Consider the following 9,473-nt stretch of genomic DNA (forward strand, 5'->3'; position numbering starts at 1 on the left):
CATTGTAGAACACAGATTCAGTTACCAGGAACATCAGAGAACCTCATTAAATAATGTCAAACCATACACCATCTTCAGAGATCAGGATAACAGCTTCAGAGTATTAATACATTTTGAAAGTCTATCAGCTGAGTGGTAAAGAAAATGGAAGGCCTTAGCCACCCAAGGTTACAATAATAATAATTTCATTTATGTTCCTGCAAAATTCAAAATGGCCCCTCCCATGTTCTACCTTAAACTTTCTGTACTTATAAATGCTATTTACTCACAGAAATATTGCCTACTAAACTTGAGGAATAAGGGCCTTAAATCCAAAGTTAATACAAAATTATTATGAAAATAGTCCTAACTCTGATGAAGTCTAAGCACTTTTTCATGAATGCAGTTAGTTTCTCTAACATAACTATAGAAGATTCCTTCATCATAAAGGAATAATATAGCATTTTCCCACTTTCTTCCTTCCTTCAGGAATGTTTGAATGAAGGCAAGTTTTATTACAAACAGAAAAGAAGGAATCCTTTTTAAAATGATTGATTATTGTTAGAATACATAATATCCTTATTATGGGGAGAACTCTTTTTGGGAATGAAAGCATATATTACTTTTAAAGCAGTATTAGAATTTATATTAGAAAAAATTCCAAATAAGTAGGAGATTTCTCAGTCTACTAATGATGCTTTAGGGCACTTTAGGGGAAAGTCCCTGTAGCTCAAATGGTAAAGAATCTGCCTGCGAGGCAGGAAACCAGGGTTCAATCCCTAGGTTGGGAAGTTCCTCTGGCGAAGGTAATGGCAATCCAATCCACTCCAGTATTCTTGCCTGTAGAATTCCGTGGACAGAGAAGCTTGGTGGGCTACAGTCCATGGGATTGCAAAGAGTTGGGCACTACTGAGCGACTAACACACACACGCACACTAATGACCGTGTAGGAAGTTTGCTCTGTAAAACTATCATTTTCTCTGGCTTCCTACCCATCCAACAGGGAGAAAGAAGGAGGCTCAGATTACTGTCTCTTACTCTGGGAAAAAAAAAAAGGTCAAACCTGCAGACTTGAAGTAATAAGTAGCTAAATTCACTAGCTTTGAATTCTTTTCAGTCTCACTGGTGTGGTCCTGGGTTATAATACTTTTAAATACACAAAGAGAGTCCAATACACTTGTAATTTTCTAGTATGTGTTCTTTTTTGTATACAAAAGTATTTTTAATCACCCCTCTATGGACTCAGAATATTCTGCACTTAGTAAACAAATATCTTGGATATGATGAAATCCAAAGGGATCAGTAAAAATAAAAACCCCCTTTGAAAATTTGGGATGAACCTCTTCCTAATGTGCTTACTCTCAATAGGACTTAAAAAAAAAAAAAAAACTACTGTAACCAGTAACAATAGCTACTGTTTATTAGAGACTTACAGTGTGGCAGACTCTGTGCTAAACCTGTGACAGATATCACCTTCAGTCCTCACAGCCACAGCAGAGAGAGACCTTCAGTCATCATCTCATTTGACAAATGGGAACTGAGACTCCCACAGCAGGGTGGAGACAGTAACCCAAACCCCTGTTCTCTAAAACCCATGATCAAAGCCTCTATGTCCATCATGGTCTTTGGGAAATATGGAAAAGCAGTAGAAAGAGCAAACCCACTGTAATGAAAGGGCAAATCAGCCAAGATGGCATGCTCAGGCTCTCTCGCCCCACGGCCTCTCACTCTTCCCCGCGTTTTGTAAATAATGATCACTAACAGCTGAGATCACTGATAGCACTGTGCGTGAGCATCACAAGGAACTCACTTGGTCACGGACTACTTTGTGAGGTACACCTGTATGAGCTTTACCATGAAAGCCCTGGCTGCTGCTGCATTGGGGCTACATTGGAGCGACTTCATGATTATGTTATATGAGGTTATGTTATGGCTCTGTTACGGTTGTGTTGTGGCTGCTGCCACAGCTGCTGCATCAGGCAGGAGAGAGGTTGTGTTCTGGCTGCCATGCCAGCCAGGAGAGAATAAATGTGTCTGCAGTTCCTATGGCTCCTCAAGACTCCTTCCAGCCTCTTAGTTTGCACCTTGCCCACCCTGGGTTCAGCGAACAGTGTGGACAGCATGAATAGCAAGACAATTGGCATCACGAACAGGATGAACAACAATACACCCATCATACCAAGAAAGCAGTTTACATTTTGGCATATACTTTTCTGATTGTATTTCTAGCCATACGATTTTGGTTTCATACTCTGACTTCTTATTATCGAGTTATTACAAATTATTTCAAAATAACATCACCATGGCCAACAACTATTCCAGTGACTGGATACTCCTTGTTCAACTTAATGCCACACTTGTTTGGACATTTGGGCCATTTTCAGGTTTTTGCTGTAAATAATACTTGCATAGATATTTATGGGAGTTAAATATTTTCTTAATCTGAGATTATTTACAATCATTAAAATGGAAATACATTTAAAAGCCACATTAATTACATTTAAGGTCACATTGCAAACTTCTTTTCAAAAAGGGTTATTTCAGTTTGTACAACTACTTCTAATATACTGACTATTTTACCTCACTCATACCAGGACTGGGTATTATACTTTAGAAATATAAATTTCCTAATTCAGTATGTGAAAAGTGATTCTTCTTAATTTGCATTTCTTTTCCTGGATTATATGTAAAATTGAACATTTATTGTAAAATTTTCTATGCTTGCTAATCAGTTTTTTTTTTTTTTTTTTAATTTTTCATTTATTTTGGCTGCGTTGGGTCTTTGTTGCTGTGAGCAGGCTTTCTCTAGCGGCGGCCAGCAGGGGCTTCTCTCTGCTCGCAGAACATGAGCTTCTCAGTGCAGTGGCTTCTCTCGTTGCGGAGAACAGACTGTAGCTCACCAGCTCAGTAGTCCTGACACACTGGCTTAGTAACGCTGCGGCCTGCAGTATCTTCCCAGACCAGGGATCAAACCCATGTCTCTGCATTAGCAGGCAGATTCTTAAGCCCTTGGGCCACCAGGGAAGCCCGCTAATTGGTTTTATTTCACCCTTTTTATTAGATTCCCAAGGTGGAAGCTTATTGACTTTAGTTCTTTTCTAACATATGCATTTAATTCTATAAACTTTCCTCTAAGCAAATTGATTTTGCTGCATCCCACAAATTTTAACAAGTTGTACTTTTATTTTTCTTTAATTCAAAAAATCTTTAAATTCCTCTTGAGATTACTTCTTTGGCTTGAGTTATTTAGAGGTATGTTGTTTAATTTCCAGATATTTTGGGATTTTCCAATTATCTTTCTGTTATTTGCTTCTACTTAATTCACTGTGGTCTGAGAACATACCATGCTTGATTTCTATTCTTTCAAGTTTATTAACATGTGTTTTATGGCCCAGTATATGGTCTACCTTGGTATATATTTCTTGTGTGTCTACCGTTGTTGTATAGAGTATTCTATAAATGTCAACTTGATCAAATTGACTGATCTGTTCAGGTCATCTATACCCTTACTGTTTTCACCTTTTTCAAATTATGCTCATTTTTTACAACTAGTGAACAAAACAACAGAAAAGTAAATAAAAAACTTAATTACACTTAAAGTTTATAATGCAGGAAACAGATTTCCATGCATGCTTTTCATGAAGTTTTTCACTTTTGCCTGTTACCTCATTCTAACAATGAAAAGGATGTATGAAAGGAAAAGGTGGGTGAGAGGGTAAGCCAGAAACACAGAAGAAAGTGTTGAAAGGAAACACCAGTTACGTCACTAGCCTGAGATTTTTCCATATTCTAAATGATGCTTTCACACCTATTTTTTTAAAAAAGCTTATTTTCTCTTTGTCTTCTTGAGAATTTGTAATTTTTAATTAAAAAGTGATATTATAACTCTTAAAAAGAACATCTATAATCTTGTGATTTGAACTGACCTTGTTTTCACTGTAAAATATCACAAAATCACAGTTATAGAGTTGTAAAGGTAACTGTAATACGGAAAGTCTGGCTGATAACATAGTATTATAGTTTTAAGAGCTCCTTCAAAAGCAATCAGACTAGTTGGAAAACCGTTTTCATAATAAATGTCTTCTTCCTTTAAAATGTAATCACTGAGCCAATCTCAGAAGCAAACACTGACTGCATACTTGTAGCAAGCCGATTGTTGTATTTTAGTTAGAACAATCCAAAAACGTGAACCATAGGTTTACTTTTTAACTCCAACCCTGTTCAAAGATCACTTATTGGCCTCTGAAGGAACAGGTGGCATGTCTGTTATAGTTTAACAAATGGCCTTTGGGTGAGGTATAGTCACTCAGATACCTCTGGATGCTTTGGACGCTCTCATGTGTGGCAGGCTGCACTTGCTAAAACATTCTCCTTTCTAGAACTGGAAACCCAGAGTCTGTGTCTTAGGCATTAAGCTGGTATTCCAGACTTCCCTTCTGAGTCATAGATGAAAAATGCCATCTTGCAACTGAGGCAGCAATTCCTTTGCTAAGAAACCACATTCCTAATTTCCCAATGTTGACATTAATGTCCAATTCTTGGTATATAAGAGAACTGTTGTGTTTGCAGTATACATATATCTGAGCATTCATCTTTCTGATAGCAAACTTCTCAAGGATTTTTTTCTCCTATTAGAGGTAACTTTAATTATATTAGACTCCCCCCAAATTCCAGATTCACTTTAGGTACCAGCAACTCAATTATATTCCACTACTCATAGCTATTGAGTTGTGTTTAACTGGAATTGTATTATATATTCAAAGTTAATTTTAAGGTTATTTACTTTCTTCAGAAATTGAGTTCACATTTTTATGAATATGGTATAACTCTTTATGTATTTAGGTCCTCTTTAAGATATTTCAATAGACTTTCATATTTTCTTCATAAAAATATTGTCAATCTTTAGATTTATTCCTAGACACTATCTTTCTAAGTGTCTTTTTAAAAATAGCATTTTAAAAATCATTGTTGTTGGCATATTGGGACATAATTGATTTTTTTGTGTATTGATCTTATATCTAGCAACCTTACTAAATTCTTAGTTCTGATCATTTTTAGTTTTTTGGACTTTTCTGTATAGACAGTCTTATCATATGTGTATACCTATGGTTTATTTCCAGTCCTTATAAGTTTTATTTGTTTTTCCTTGATAATTACACTGGCTAGAACACTTAGTACATTTTGAATAGTCACAATACTGGATGACTGATGAACTCATTTTGTGAGGTAAGCAAAATGTGCGTGTGTGTGTGTGTGTATGTGTGTGTGTGTGCATGTATATGTGTGTGTTTTGGCCAGCTCCAGCTTGTAGGATCTTAGTCCTCTGACCAGGGATCAGACCAGGGCCCCCTGCCATGAAAGGGAGGAGTCCTAACCAATGGATTGCCAGAGAATTCTAAACAAAGTGTTTTAAAGTTTTGTTTTGTTTTGTTTTTTTAACCCAGCACTAGGTGTTTTGTACTGAGAGAAATCAAATTGTCTAATCTGCCCTATTGCTAGAGTCATAGCCTACCTTTAATCATTTCCCATACTTTTACCTAACCTTTTCTACTAGGTAAATTGCTCTTTATACATTTTCTGAGTCCATGTTTCAAATTCACTTTTCTCATTTCCAATGGTGTATTTTTGTGAAATTGAATATTGATTGTGAAATCAAAACCCTAGTGAGAAACTGTCTTTCTCTTTACATTCCAGTTATTCATACTTCTTAATATTCATGGCTTCTAGGAAAAACTTAATTAAAAATGAATGTACTTTCAAAGACAATGAGATGACTATGGGTCTACCTAGCACATCAGTGTTCTCTGTATCTTCCTACAGTTTTTCTAGTGCTTCCAACATGCAGCTTGCTTTGTTGCACAACATCAGAGGCACCATTTACATTACTGTCTCTGTGAATGGCACTCCCTGAAATTCTGCAGCACACAACCTGCAAGGCTGCTGTGGTGGCCTTGCCTGTCTATTTCACTTTTCTGTCTAATTAGGACTCTGGGGTCTCTCTCAAGCAAGTAGTGATAATCTGTAAATGTCTGACTCCAGAAATAACCCTAAATGTGTTTCAAAAAGATTCTTTGGCTACAAGTAGAAAAATGCTGTCTAGGAGACATGTTGTCATTATAATGTAGCTATAGTAGAGTAGCCTCCTTCTTCCACTCCAAATCAGTGTTGATTCAATGTTCTTTAACTTTAGTATTATGTAATTAAGTAAATTGTCACTCCTGTTTGTATAAACATATGATTAAGATGAGGTGAAAAAAAGGAAAGAATTAAATGTATTGCTTGGGGGAAAGAGTCAATGTAAAACTATTAAATTACAAATCTCACCAGTAGTAATAATAATATCTGTGATTAAATAATGGTAAGGTGCTAATGATAATAATGAGTCCTAGTTGTTTGGTTTAGTTTCATTTTTTTAACTCTTTTTTCTTAACTGATTTACAGTGTGGTGCCAAATGTCTGCTATACAGCAAAATGACTCAGTTATACACAAATAGACACTTTTTAATCTTTTTTCCATTATGGTTTATTACAGAATATAAAATATAGCTTCCTGTTCTGCACAGTAGGACCTTGTTGTCTATCCTTCCTATATATAATGATTTACATCTGCTAATCCCAAATTCCCAGTCCTTCCCTCTCTTACCCTCCCTCTCCTTGGCAACAAGTCTGTTTTCTATGTCTATGAGTCTGTTTCTGTTTTGTAGATAGATTCATTTGTGCCATATTTTAGATTCCACTTATAAGTGGTATCATATGATTTTGATATCACTTTGATATCTCTTTCTAATTTACTTTACTTAGCATGATAATCTCTAGTTGTATCCATGTTGCTGCAAATGACATTATTTTGTTCTTTTTAATGGCTGAGCAGTATTTCATTGTATATATGTACCACACCTTTATCCATTCATCTGTCAATGGACATGTAGATTGTTTTGGCTATTGTGAATAGTGCTGCTATGAACATAAGGGTGCATGTATCTTTTTGAATGATAATTTTGCCCAGGTATATGTCTAGGAGTGGGATTGTTGGATTGTATGGTAATTCAGTTTTTTAACTTTCTGAGGAACCTCCATACTGTTTTCCATAGCAGCTGTACAACTTACATTCTCATCAACAGTGGAGGAGGGCTCCCTTTTCTCCATACTCTCTCCAGCATTTGTTACTTGTAGACTTGGCTTAGTTGCAAATTCAAATTGCTTTGGGGCTTCAGTTCAGTTCAGTTCAGTTCAGTCACTCAGTCGTATCCGACTCTTTGCGACCCCATGAATTGCAGCACACCAGGCCTCCCTGTCCATCACCAACTCCCGGAGTTCACCCAGACTCATGTCCATCGAGTCAGTGATGCTTAGTTTCTGCCATAAAAAATTCTTAAGACAGAGGATTATATACCATAGTTGCTACCTTCTCACTAAGAAATGTCAGTGTTAATGACATATGCCAGACATACAATGACACCAGATTTCCAATTTTTTGAACTCTCATCTTGTGCCCAAGCAATGTCAAAGTTAATTTTATCTGACTGAACCCATAAAGTTATCTTTAGAAAGACAGATCTTCAGTTTTAGACTAAAAGGGGGCAAAACTTATAGCCAATTCATCTTTGTACCTGTACATCCGTAGCTTTGAGTTACATATATTTCATTGATTCATTCACTATTGTGTAGCAGTTTTAGACCTCACAGAAGATAATACCACAAAGGAAATAATATGTGCTGAGTACAAAGTTGTTGCTGTTCAATAGCTAAGTTGTGTCTGACTCTTTACGACCCCATGGACTACAGCTCACCAGGTTTCTCTGTCCTTCATTGTCTCCCAGAGTTTGCTCAAACTCATGCCAATTGAATTGGTGATGCTATCTAACCATCTTATCTTCTGCTGCCCCCTTCTCCTTCTGCCCTCAATCTTTCCCAGTATCAAGGTCTTTTCCAATGAGTCTGCTCTTTGCATCAGGGCCAAAGTATTGGAGCTTTAGCTTCAGCATCAGTCCTCTCAGTGAATATTCAGGGTTGATTTCCTTCAGGATTGACTGGTTTGATCTCCTTGCTATTCAAGGGACTCTCAAGAGTCTCCAGCAGCATAATTCGAAAGCATCAGTTCTTCAGTGCTCAGCCTTCTTTATGGTCTAATTCTCACATCTGTACATAACTACTGGAAAATCCATAGCTTTGACTATATGGACCTTTATCAGCAAAGTGACGTCTCTGCTTTTTAAAATACTGTCTTGGTTTGTCATAGTTTTTCTTCCAAAGAGCGTCTTTTAATTTCGTAGCTGCAGTCACTGTCTACAGTGATTCTGGAGCCCAAGAAAATAAAACGTGTCACTGCTTCCACATTTTCCCCTTTTATTTGCCATGAAGTGATGGGAATGGATGCCATATTAGTTTTTTGAATGTTGAGTTTTAAGCCAACTTTTTCACTCTCCTCTTTCACTCTCATCAAAAGGCTCTTTACTTCCTCTTTACCTTCTGCCATTAGAATGGTATCATCTGCATATTTGAGGTTGATTATTTCTCCCGGTAGTCTTTATTCCAGCTTGTGATTTATCTAGCCTGGCATTTCACATGAAGTACTCTGCATATAAGCTAAATAAGCAAGGTGACAATATACAGCCTTGTCATATTCCTTTGTCAATTTTGAACCAGTCTGTTGCTTCATGTCTGATTCTAACTGTTGCTTCTTGACCTGCATACAGGTCGCAGTAAGGGTTTGCAACCAATTTGCACTGTCAGAAGAAAAGCACTGGATGGAGCCGAAAGAGGAGTGTAGGTCAGTCGTGACCTCGATATAAAAGGACAAAATTTGGATGCTTGGACGTATTTGCTAATAATGATGCTAGCAGAGGAACTAAACAGAAGGCAAAAAGAGAGACCACAGGTTATATAAAAAAGTTACGATTAGTCAAGAGTTGGAAAACAAGTTAAAAAAAAATAAAAGCAGTCTGCCCTGCCAATGTATAAAGTATAGTAGGCTTGTCACTACTATAACAAAGGTCAGCATAGTCAAAGCCATGGTTTTCCTAGCAGTCAAGTACGGATGTGAGAATTGGACCATAAAAAAGGCTGAGCACTAAAAAATTGTTGCTTTTGAATTGCAGTGCTGGAGACTCTTGAGAGTCCCTTGGACAGCAAGGAAATCAAACCCTAAAGGATATCAATCCTGAATGTTTATTGGAAGGACTGATGCTGAAGCTCCAAAACTCTGACCACCTGATGAGAAGAGCTGACTCATTAGAAAAGACCCTGATGCCAGGAAAGATTGAGGGCAAAAGGAGAAGGCAGCGGGAGAGGATACGATGGTTAGATAGTATCACCAACTCAATAGACATGAGTTTAAACAAACTCTGGGAGATGGTTAAGGACAGAGAGCCTGGCATGCTGCAATCCATGGGGTCTCAAAGAGTCAGACACCACTGAGTGACTGAACAACACTACTCTGAGGTGGCCAGGGACAGTAACTGTATTACTTCATCCTTATATCCCCAATCCTGGGC

This window comes from Bos taurus, chromosome 5 (assembly GCF_002263795.3).
Source record: "Bos taurus isolate L1 Dominette 01449 registration number 42190680 breed Hereford chromosome 5, ARS-UCD2.0, whole genome shotgun sequence".
Classification (NCBI taxonomy): Eukaryota; Metazoa; Chordata; class Mammalia; order Artiodactyla; family Bovidae; genus Bos; species Bos taurus.